Source organism: Telopea speciosissima, chromosome 9, assembly GCF_018873765.1.
Source record: "Telopea speciosissima isolate NSW1024214 ecotype Mountain lineage chromosome 9, Tspe_v1, whole genome shotgun sequence".
NCBI lineage: Eukaryota > Viridiplantae > Streptophyta > Magnoliopsida > Proteales > Proteaceae > Telopea > Telopea speciosissima.
In genome coordinates, this window is record NC_057924.1 from 31,033,349 (window position 1) to 31,045,718 (window position 12,370).

The 12,370-nt window shown below is 44.2% G+C and overlaps 1 non-coding gene across 1 annotated transcript; it reads left to right on the top strand.

Annotated features, from left to right (window-relative positions):
• The first annotated feature begins 11,980 nt into the window (after nucleotides 1-11,980).
• LOC122641186 lies at nucleotides 11,981-12,136 on the top strand. Its single transcript, XR_006329835.1, has one exon. It is a non-coding gene; the product is annotated as a 5.8S ribosomal RNA (ribosomal RNA).
• The last annotated feature ends 234 nt before the right edge of the window (nucleotides 12,137-12,370 follow it).

Here is a 12,370-nt window from a genome sequence, read left to right on the forward strand (position 1 = left end):
AATGGCAGCAAGGGCTAAATAAAAATCCAACCGGTTCTCGGCTTGGGGTAGTACCAGTTGTATCCGTCTCAGCCTCTCTTGTAGTTTTCTAATATAGATCATAATGCTGGGGTCTCCAGCCTTGGCTGAGGTAACGGGTCCTATCATAAAAAATGGTTCTAAGCATCAGGTTATACTTAATTAAAAGAATTAAGTACATGTCTACTGGAACTTAAATGACTAAAAAAAAAATCAATAAAATATACTTGGGTTGGCTCGAGGTACCTTAGCGTCTAAGTGTTGTGATTGACTAGACAGCCTATAAGATCCTATTCTTGGCTGACTTAAACTTTGGATGGGGTAATATCTACGCTCCCTACACGTAGTAAATACGTATTACAACATACCTACATATCTATGTCCGGTTTTGCATAACAACACTCCACTCAGTTCGTACATTACAATATCAAGCACGTAATAATTAAATATTACACTCATCAATTCTCGTAAGTATATATATATATTTATATATAATTTAGGTACTTATATTAAACATGTAGCAAAGAATTTTCAACTTCCTATGTGTCCTACTAAGGCCTCCAAGTAAAAGTTATATTCCCTTATTCTTCACAAAACTTGTGTTTATTTAATTATTCAATTTAATTATTTATTTATTTATTTATATATTTTATCTTTTTTTTTTTTTTTTTTTAGAACATTAGTATAAACTTTTATTTTTATATTCAACAAGGTTAATATTCATGAAATCCAAGTTCCCATGTGTTAAAACACAAAAACCAGCAAAATACATTCACTGGGCGATGTCTCTGGGCGTTGCCTGCATCGCCTAGAGAATCGGGGCATAGGTATATGAGTCCAAGAGGGGCCCATTTCAATCCTAACTTCTTCTAAACTTCTCTAAACACTTGGAGAGAGTCCTTGGAGGGTTGTGTGACTAATTCCACACCAAATCCTTATATTTCTTCGAGTTCTTTGCGAATCTACGCGTGCCCAGGTAAGATTCTTGGTTGCTTTCCCTATTTAATTCTTCCTTTTGCTTTCCTCTTACTTTGGCTAGGGTTTTGCTAAAATTTCTTGCCCTAACTATCTCTTTTCTTCTCCTTTTGTAGAAAAATGTCTACAAGTCACCGCACGGCTAGGAAGTCCGTGGCATAGAAGAGACTCCGAGTTGAGAGTGAACGTTCTTCATCATCTTCATCTACGGTACCTCCATCTTCATCTAGGGATGATTCCTTTTCGGAGGAACCCGAGTTTGATCGATTCCATTTTTCTCGGTACGAGCATGCTAGGGTTTGGAAGAATTTTAGGTCACTAAAAATTGTGAATGGCCAGGTGGTCCAGGTGGAAGACTTTCACCAGTATAGCCTCTTTTCTAGGTTCAACATCTTGGGTTGGACCTCTATGTTGACCCCCAGCGAGCCTTGTTATCCTAACTTGGTTCGGTACTTCTATTACAATTTAGTGCCATCTAGGGCACAAGAGTTTGGACTATTGAGTAGGGTGAAGGGAGTGGACATTAGATTGACCACTGCTTCACTAGCAGAGATTTTGAGCATTCCTAACACAGGAGAGAGGGTTTACTACAAACCCAGGATGGACATCTCTAAGATGTTTTTTTTGGAGACCAGGAGGTTGGTTTTTAAAGCACTGATAGGGTCATAGGACACACCTAAGTCTGAGGCTTCCTATAAGCCTAGTGCTAGAGTGATCAATAAGTATGTTACCTACAACATCTATCCCAAGGGTGGCAATAGGGGTAGCATCTCTATGATGAGGGCCTACATCACATACTATTTATTGGGAGCTGGCAGAGGGGGTCCAACCATAAACCTCCCGTACCTATTACTCCAGGTTATGTTGTACCATGCTCAGAACCCTTCTAATGGGAACCTTCCATATGGGAAGTTCCTTACCTTAGTCTTCTGGCATTTTGAGGTTCCTTTGGCGGGAGAGTACATGGAGAAAGATAGATCCAGGCCTATTGATAAGACCTCGATATTGAAGATGAAAGTGCCAGGAGAGGATCCACCAGAGGATGAAGAGCAGATGGAGATGCAGCAGAGGGATGAGGGGCTAGAGAAAGTGCAGGGCGGCGATGTTCATGATGAGGAGCTGAGAGATATTGAGAGAGACACCAAGGGCAAGCTTGGAGAGAGGCAGGGTATTGATGAGCAGGGTGTGGGTCAAGGCGACTTTGAGGGTGTTGGCACATAGTTCACTGACTTACCTGCCTATGAGGCAATGGGTGCTACCAGTTCTCAGGTTTTAGGGCCTTTCGAGTGGGCGCAGATGATGTCACATTTCTAGGGCCTCAGTACCCAGCTTTCCTACATGGCGACTAGGATGGATTGGGGATTCACATCTTTAGAGAGCAGGGTGGGATCTGTTAAGCAGTGCCTAGATTTCTGGGACAGATTCTATCGTGTTGACTCACGCCAATTACAACCTCCTTCGAGCGACTTACCTCCTACAGAGTAGTTCTTTTGACCAGCTCTAGTGCTTGTGCTACATGGTTCAAATATATTTTTTTTAGCTTATGTACTTATTTCTACTTTTTCTTTTGTGTTGGGTTTATATGTAGTTTTTTTTTCCTTCTTCAGTTTATGTAATTATCTGAGAGTAGTACTTTCAGTCAAAACTTTTGTAGTGGCTCAGCCACAGTTATCTTTTATTTAATGGAAATTATGCATTTTCTATTTAATTGCATCTACCTCCCCTGTAACTTTTAGTTATTACTTGTTTTAGTGTTAGTAGCTTATTAACCCTAATCTGCACCCCGTGAATGTAAGAAGAGCCTCAGGCTCTGATACCAAGCTCTGTCACACCCCAAACCACCCCCTGGGAGGATTAGGTAGGTGACCCGAATTGCGTAACAGCAATCTGCCAAATCCCAGGGATCTAGAAGTAGTTATTACATTCAGGGTTCCACATTCATCACGTTACTACAGGTAAGATCAGAGTGTTGTAGATAATCTACAATTATATTAAAAGAGAAAGCATAGCAATACGGGAATGATAGTGATATATACATTTATAAAGTGTTCTGAAACATTCCCTCACATATACAACCCACAACGAGAAACTAAGCTGATAAAACTAAAAGAAAGAAAGATATACATACATATATGTACAAGGTGAGATAACTCAACCCCAAAAAGAAAAGAAAGAAAACTACAGCAGAACCACAAATAGAATGGGGATAAGCTCCTAACAAAGACAAAAAGGAGTCCCCAAGACAAAAAGCATCAGGTGCACTCTTCAACAGTCTTCATCAATGACCACCGAGAATGCACGCATCATCAACACGACCTCCGTCAGGGTCCACACCAATATCATCATAACAACCAGGGCTCTCCTCCTCGTAATGAGCCTCCATGCTACAGCGGCATCAATCTGCAAAATCTTCTAAGAAAAACATATATAACAGAGTGTGAGCCCCACTGAGCTTGTGAGCAAAACATATCATCATGCATGCACATGCAACCACAATTCACATGATCCTACATGATATGCAAGTCTAGATTAATTATTAGCCACCTAGCAATACAACTAAGTCAGGTCAGTGCTACTACAATCCCCAATATATATATCCCTGGTGCGGGCTTCTAACCCCTTCTCGCGATACACCCATTGAGTTATCGGAGAGAACCAATCAGCTCCCGCATTCATTCACCAAGGTCAGCCCGACCAGCCCTCTGTGATTAACCTGTAGGGCAATCCATCACATTTCTCTTTTCCTTGCTTATAGCCCATAATCACCATTCCAGTGCAAACACATTTTGTTTCATTTCATTTCTTTTCTTTTCTCATAAACACAATATGGTCACCCTCACAGGCATCCAACACCTTAACCCTTGTTGGCAAGGGTGCATAGCACAGGTGATGAAACTCTAACCCCATGTCTATATGGAATCGTATGAGTCGGGTGGTGTCAACCGCATCCCATTCTATGGGCTACCACAGGCCTCATTTCCAAGCCAACTATGGCATCTAGTCTAACATTCACAATCATCAGATAATATTCACAATGTTGATCAACCGACAATCATTGTTTAGTAATTTGAGTAATTGAACAGAATTAAATTACACAGCATTTAAGATTTAACAATTATTTGCTGGCATACAGTTACAAATGCATATATGATAATACTTCACTCACCTGGGTTTGATTCTAGGAATTAGGTCGCAAATTCAGTTCCAATAGCGGTCTGGTTGTAGACCTCGAGCGCGGGATCAAATCCTAGATGTAAATCAGAAATTGTCATATTAAGTTTCCAATTTGTCTCTAGTAGTCCTAGGGTTAACCTAAGCTCACTGGGTTGACCCGGTGTTCAGTTGGTTCTCACTTGGAATTCTCTGGGCCTTGCACTGGGCCTTAGGCCTATGTCCCGATGCATCATCCAGAGATGGTGGCCTAGGGGTAAAATGGTCATTCTCAGTAATTGTACTTGACCCTAGGATAAAATAGGCTTACTGTACTGTCTACAACCTTACAGTGCTGCAGAACCAAGCACAGGCAGGGTTTCCATCACTTGCGGGGTCCACTTGGGTTCCCAAGCCATACCTTCAAAAGGACAGATGTGGCCAATGGATGAGGTTCCCAGATCCAGATCAGCAATTCTGCCAACTTCCATTCACTGGGTGATGTCTCTAGGCATTGGGTGCATCGCCCAGTGCATCGCCTAGAGTCTTCAAATCGACAATGGGTTGGGATCCCAAGGTTGGTTCTCATGGGCAGTGCTCAAATCATCACCCCATGCATGTTAGGGTGCTAGGTACCCCTAGGGGTGATCAACATCATGGTCCATGTGGATTTTTCACTGGGTCCACCACTTGGCTGTCAGAGGCTGCCTAGACAGCCCAGTGAATAGTGTCACAGGGTTTTCTTTAGATATGAAACTTAGTTTCAGCCATAGGTTAAGTTGGAAATAGATGCAAAATGGTGTTTTAGGGCTACTTCCACCTAGGGCTAGGTCTGTGTAGCCATGGCTTGCATCCAGGGTTCCAAACAGCTAACCAACAGTGAATCTGGGCAGTGCAACTGTGCACAACCAGATTTGGCTCTCAAAAATAGCATATCAGACTTATAAAATTTACTAAAAATCATAGATCTTCCATGCTCCATACTTGCATGGCAGATCAGAGGCTGTTCAGGGCAGTCTTAGCTGTTCTAGGCTACCAGACAGTAAGAATCCATATAAAACAAAGAGATAAGAAGGAGGCAGCAGGTGTGTACATATGTATTTAAACCTAAGCTGAGCTGAGGAGGCACGAAAATCCAGGCCTTGGAGTGTAGGGCTGATTCGCCCCTTCTTCTCCTTCCTTTCCTTCCTTCTTCCTCTCTTCTTTCTCTTTTCCTTCTCTTCCTTTCTCTCCCACAAAATGAGCAGTGTCTAAAGCTCAAATTGAGCCTAAGGCTCATCTATTTATAGGCCCAACCCCCATTAGGGTCAGTTTGGCTGTTAAGGCCCCTTCTCAAAATGCATTTTTAACTGCATTTACAGCCACTCTGGGCTCACAGGTGGGGTCCACAGTGAATCAAGGGTATGAGGTGGTCCCTCAGATTCCCCTCTAACTATGGAGTGTGCCCATGTCCAAGATGAGTGATCCCCACAATTTAAATCCATTAAAATATGCTATTTTACCCACTAGGCGATGTCTCTGGGCCTTGTCTGCATCGCCCAGTGCCATCGCCTAGAGATTGCCGCAAAGCTTAATCTCAGTGGGGCTTGCACAGGGGTTTGACCCTTGGTCAGGGCATTGTCCCCACATGCCAAATAGAGGTTTTTACACACTTTCCAGGGGTGGGTCCCACATTTATGGAGAGGAGAGAGATCACCTGGAGTCCAGGCCATACATCATGCTGTGAGCTGTACAGCCACAAGGGTCAGTGATCCACCTATAGACAGACATGTAGGATGATCCACACAGGGTTTCTTCATCAATCCAAACCATGGGAGTGATACGCCATAGTGTTCTTAGTTGCCTGGTCAGGGGTTCTTGTCCTTTAATCAAAATTCCAGCCAGTCAGGAGCAGGGTTTGACATATATTCACTTCGTGCAAAACATCCTTTGGTTTGGAAAATGCTTGTAATCATTTATTTGATGGACACAGTATGCATTTTTGTAAATTTTAGGCACTTAAAAGGTGCATTATTAGTATCGATAAATTTTTTATGATCTTTTCAATAAATAATTATAAAAAAAAGTAAACGAAGTTGAAGTGATCCAATCTCTTGCCAAGACATTCTATGCATTTATCTAAGCCATTTGAAGTTGGTTTTGTGAAAAAATTCAACAAAATGGATTTTTTATGATCTTTTCAATAAATAATTATAAAAAATAGTAAACGAAGTTGAAGTGATCCAATCTCTTGCCAAGACATTCTATGCATTTATCTAAGCCATTTGAAGTTGGTTTTGTGAAAAAATTCAACAAAATGGATTTTTCATGATTTTTAAAATTTTTTAATACAAAAAAATTAACAAAAAAATAAATATAAATGATAAATTAATGATTTTTTTAAAATGTTCCTTTGAATTTTTCCTAATTTCCTACCAATTTTCATAACCATGTGATGTTTGTAGCTCAAGAAACAGACCAATATGACTTATCGATGAATTTTTTATGATCTTTTAAAAAAAAATTATAAAAAATAGTAAACGAAGTTGAAGTGGTCCAATCTCTTGGTAAGACATTCTATACATTTAGCTAAGCTATCTGAAATTGGTTTTGTGAAAAAAATTCAACATAATGGATTTTTCACGATTTTTTTATTTTTTTAATTTTTAATACTAAAAAATTAATAAAAAAATAAATATAAATGATAAATTAATGAAATTTTTTTTAAAATGTTCCTTTGAATTTTCTCTAATTTCCTACCAATTCTCATAACCATGTGATGTTTGTGGCTCAGGAAATAGCCCAGTATGACTTTTCGAGGGGGGTCATGTCTCCTTTTGGAAAAGTGCAAAGAGCATAAGAGCTACCTTGAGGGGGGAGGGGTGGCTACCTTGGTTGGGTGGCACGGATGGGCAGCCAAGCACTGCACATGGTGCATGCGTGAGGGCAGCATGCGTGCACAATAAAGCCATGGCACACGAGAAAACCGTCCGAAGGCACATTAGTCCCATGTTGTGCACCTTTTGCGCGGCAGTGCAGCCATGTATGGCAGCCTTGTGCACTGTGGTGCAGCCATGTTGTGCAGCCCTATGCGCTGTGGTGCAGCTATGTTGGGCATCATTGTGCGCTGTGGTGCAGCCATGCTAGGCAAACTTGTGCATTGTGGTGCAGCCACGTTGTGCAGCCCTATGCGCTGTGGTGCAACTATGTTGGGCATCGTTGTGCGTTGTGGTGCAGCCACGCTAGGCAGACTTGTGCGCTGTGGTGCAGCCATGCTAGGTAGACTTGTGCACTGTGGTGCAGCCACTCTGGGCATCATTGTGCGTTGTGGTGCAGGCACGCCTAGCATCCTTGTGCGCTGTGGTGTAGCCACGCTAGGCATCCTTGTGTGCTGTGGGGCAGCCACGCCAGGCATCTTTGTGTGCTATGGTGTAGCCATGCCGGACGTCCTTGTGCCCTGTTGTGCAACCATGCCAAGCATCACAGTGCATTGTTGTACAACCAAGCGGGGCAGCCTTGTGCGCTGTGGTGCAGCCCAGTGGGGCAGCCTTGTGCACTGTGGTGCAGCCACGCTAGGTAGACTTGTGTGCTGTGGTGCATCCACGCCGGGCATCATTGTGCGTTGTGGTGCAGGAACGCCTAGCATACTTGTGCGCTATGGTGCAGCCACATTGGGCAGCCTTGTGTGTGGCAGTGCAGTAATGTTGGGCATCCTTGTGTGCTGTGGTGCAGCCAAGCGGGGCAGCCTTGTGCGCTCGCATATGGTGGTCCCTTCCCCCCCCCCCCTCTGCCAATGTTGCTCTCCCCAATGATTTGTTTCTACCTTGGTTAATTGGCAGCCCAGGGTGAGGTAATGGCCTAGGTGGGTGCTTGGACCTATTTGTGTCCCTGGCTCGTGCCGCAAGCGGTGCCTCACGTGGGCCAACTTTTGATGAGGTTTTGTCAAATCGTACCACAAATGATGTCGCATAGTTTTCAAAGCATGATGCAAGATGATGTGTTGCTCTCTAGTGGGGTTTTGTTGCTTACAAGGTTACAAACTCACGTTAAACCTTGTCGGTACCCCTTGGTTGATTGTCGGCCCAAGGTGAGGTAATGGCCAAGGTGGGGGCTTGGACCTATTGGGTGTCCCTAGCTCATGCCGTAAGCGGTGCCTCACTTGGGCCGACTTTTGACAAGGTTTTGTCAAATCGCACCACAGACGATGTCGCATAGTTTTCAAAACACCATGCATAATGATGTGTTGCTATCCAGTGGGGTTTTGTTGCTTGCAAGGTCACAAACTCGCGTTAAACCTTGTTGGTACCACTTGGTTTATTTTTGGCCCAGGGTGAGGTAATGGCCTAGGTAGGGGCTTGGACCTATTTGTGTCCCTGGCTCATGCCGCAAACGGTGCCTCACGTGGGCCTACTTTTGACGGGGTTTTGTCAAATTGCACCACAGACGATGTCGCATATTTTTCAAAACACCATGCATAACAATGTGTTGCTATCCAATGGGGTTTTGTTGCTTGCAAGGTTACAAACTCACGTTAAACCTTACTGGTACCCCTTGGTTGGTTGTCGGCCCAGGGTGAAGTAATGGCCTAGGTGGGGGCTTGGACCTATTTGTGTCCCTGGCTCATGCCATAAGCGGTGCCTCACATGGATCGACTTTTGATGGGGCTTTATCAAATCGCACCACAGACGATGTCGCATAGTTTTCAAAACACCATGCATAATGATGTGTTGCTTTCTTGTGGGGTTTTGTTTCTTATAAGGTTACAAACTCGCGTTAAACCTTGTCGGTACCCCTTAGTTGATTGTCGACCCAGGGTGAGGTAATGGCCTAGGTGGGGGCTTGGACCTATTTATTTCTCTGGCTCGTGCCGCAAGCAGTGCCTCATGTGGGCCAACTGTTGATGGGGCTTTGTCAAATCGAACCATAGACGATGTCGCATAGTTTTTAAAAAACCATGCATAACGATGTGTTGCAATCCAGTGGGGTTTTGTTGCTTGCAAGGTTACAAACTCGCGTTAAACCTTGCCGGTACCCCTTGGTTGATTGTCAGCCTAGGGTGAGATAATGGCCTAGGTGGAGGCTTGGACCTATTTGTGTCCCTAGCTCGTGCCGCAAGTGGTGCCTCACGTGGGCCAACTTTTGATGGGGCTTTTGTCAAATCGCACCACAAACGATATTTGCATAATTTTCAAAATACCATGCATACGATGTGTTACCTCTTATTAGATTGTCGCTTGTTGTGTGAAATCGAATTCAATCTTTTATGCTAAGCGGGGCCTTCAAGCATTGGTCTTACTCATTCCTTCTAAAAGTTGGTTGGTTGGTGCCATTTCTTGTTTGTGGACGTGATGCATGTGAGTGTCTTTGGGTTTTCTTGTGATAGTGGGCTCTTTGCATGTCTATTAAACCACTAGGCATAGATACCTTTATGGGTTGTGATTTGGGCTTTTAGTGCCTTTGGTCAGTATGACAAGGTTCCTGTGTTGCTTACCTAGTCGGATGGAAAGAAATTGCCCCTCGATTCTCATTCTATTTCTTTCTTGCCCTTGTGGTGGTGTGAGGTGGCTTTGAATGCGATGCATGTGCTACCATTTCTTTTGAGGTTATGGTGAATGTGCATTGTGTGTTCTCTAAGATGTGGGACATTTCATGGCCAAGTGGACGTGAGTTCTCTTGTATCCTTTTGTTGTGATTCGTTGCACAAGAAAAGATAGACTATTATGTCCGTCTTGATTGACATCATGCAATGCAATTGGGGGATGTTCTTCATGTGGAACTAACATCAAGAAGGAAGCTACCTGGTTGATCCTGCCAGTAGTCAGATGCTTGTCTCAAAGATTAAGCCATGCATGTGTAACTATGAACTAATTCAGACTGTGAAACTGTGAATGGCTCATTAAATCAGTTATAGTTTGTTTGATGGTATTTGCTACTCGGATAACCATAGTAATTCTAGAGCTAATACATGCACCAAACCTCGACTTCTGGAAGGGATGCATTTATTAGATAAAAGGTCAACGGGGCCTTGGCCCATTGCTCTGATGATTCATGATAACTTGATGGATCGCATGGTCTTTGCACTGACGACGCATCATTCATTCAAATTTCTGCCCTATCAACTTTCGATGGTAGGATAGTGGCCTACTATGGTGGTGATAGGTGACAGAGAATTAGGGTTCGATTCCGAAGAGGGAGCCTGAGAAATGGCTACCACATCCAAGGAAGGCAGCAGGCGCACAAATAAACCAATCCTGACACGGGGAGGTACTGATAAGAAATAAAAATACCGGGCTCTTCGAGTCTAGTAATTGGAGTGAGTACAATCTAAATCCTTTAACGAGGATCCATTGGAGGGCAAGTCTGGTGCCAGCAGCCACGATAATTCCAACTCCAATAGCATATATTTAAGTTGTTGCAGTTAAAAAGCTTGTAGTTGGACTTTCGGATGGGCCGATCGGTCTGCCTCATGGTGTGTACCGGTCGTCTTGTCCCTTCTGTCGATGATGCGCTCCTGGCCTTAATTAATCGGGTCGTGCCTCTGGCGCTGTTACTTTCAAGAAATTAGAGTGCTCAAAGCAAGCCTACGCTTTGTATACATTAGCATGGGATAACATCATAGGATTTCGGTCCTATTACGTTGGCCTTTGGGATCGGAGTAATGATTAATAGGGACAGTCGGGGGCATTCGTATTTCATAGTCAGAGGTGTTATTCTTGGATTTATGAAAGACGAACCACTGCGAAAGCATTTTGCCAAGGATGTTTTCATTAATCAAGAATTAAAGTTGGGGGCTCGAAGACGATCAGATACCATCCTAGTCTCAACCATAAACAATGCCGACCAGGGATCGGCGGATGTTGCTTTTAGGACTCCACCGGCACCTTATGAGAAATCAAAGTTTTTGGGTTCCGGGGGGAGTATGGTCGCAAGGGTGAAACTCAAAGGAATTGACGGAAGGGCACCACCAGGAGTGGAGCCTGCGGCCTAATTTGACTCAACACGGGGAAACTTACCAGGTCCAGACATAATAAGGATTGACAGACTAAGAGCTCTTTTTTTATTCTATGGGTGGTGGTGCATAGCCGTTCTTAGTTGGTGGAGCGATTTGTTTGGTTAATTCCATTAACAAACGAGACCTCAGCCTGCTAACTCGCTATGTGGAGGTACCCTCCACGGCCAGCTTCTTAGAGGGACTATGGCCGTTTAGGACACGGAAGTTTGAGGCAATAACAGGCCTATGATGCCCTTAGATGTTCTGGGCTACATGCGCGCTACACTGATGTATTCAACGAGTCTATAGCCTTGGCCAACAGACCCGGGTAATCTTTGAGAATTTCATTGTGATGGGGATAGATCATTGCAATTGTTGCTCTACAACGAGGAATTCCTAGTAAGTGCGAGTCATCAGCTCGCGTTGACTACATCCTTGCCCTTTGTACACACCGCTCATTGCTCCTACCGATTGAATGGTCCGGTGAAGTGTTTGGATCGCGACGACATGGGCGATGCGGGTGGTTTACCGCCGGCGATGTCACGAGAAGTCCACTGAACCTTATCATTTAGAGGAAGGAGAAGTCGTAACAAGGTTTCTGTAGGTGAACCTATGGAAGGATCATTGTCGATACCTGCTCAGCAAACAGACCCGTGAACATGTTGCATCATATGATCATGGGGGAAGGGTGTCGGGGGGTGTGAGCCCCCTCCTCCCTAACCCTTGTAAGGTCGGTCCATGGGTATCTATGGCATTGACCCAAACACAACAATCGGCACAATTGGCACCAAGGAATTCACAACGGAATGGGCGTGCCATCGTACCTTTGGTGTGATGTGTGTCATCTTGCATCCGAATCTCATGAACGACTCTCGGTAATGGATATCTTGGCTATTACATCAATGAAGAACGTAGCAAAATGCGATGCTTGGTGTGAATTGCAGAATCTCGTGAACCATTGAGTCTTTGAACGCAAGTTGCACCCTAGGCCATCAGTCTGAGGGCACGCCTGCCTTGGCGACACGCATCACGTCGCCTGCCCTCTGTTGCCCTTATGGTGGCCGAGTGTGGTGTGGAGTTTGGCCCCCCCGTGCCCCATTTTGGAGTATGGTCGGCCCAAAGGAAAGAGCCCCCTGTGTGGCGAGCATCACGATGAGTGGTAGTTGAAGCCACTTTGCCATTTAGTTCGGACGTCATGTGCCTTCCGCCTACGTTGGGTTCTAGTAACCCTGATAATGCGTTATCTCATGACACGCT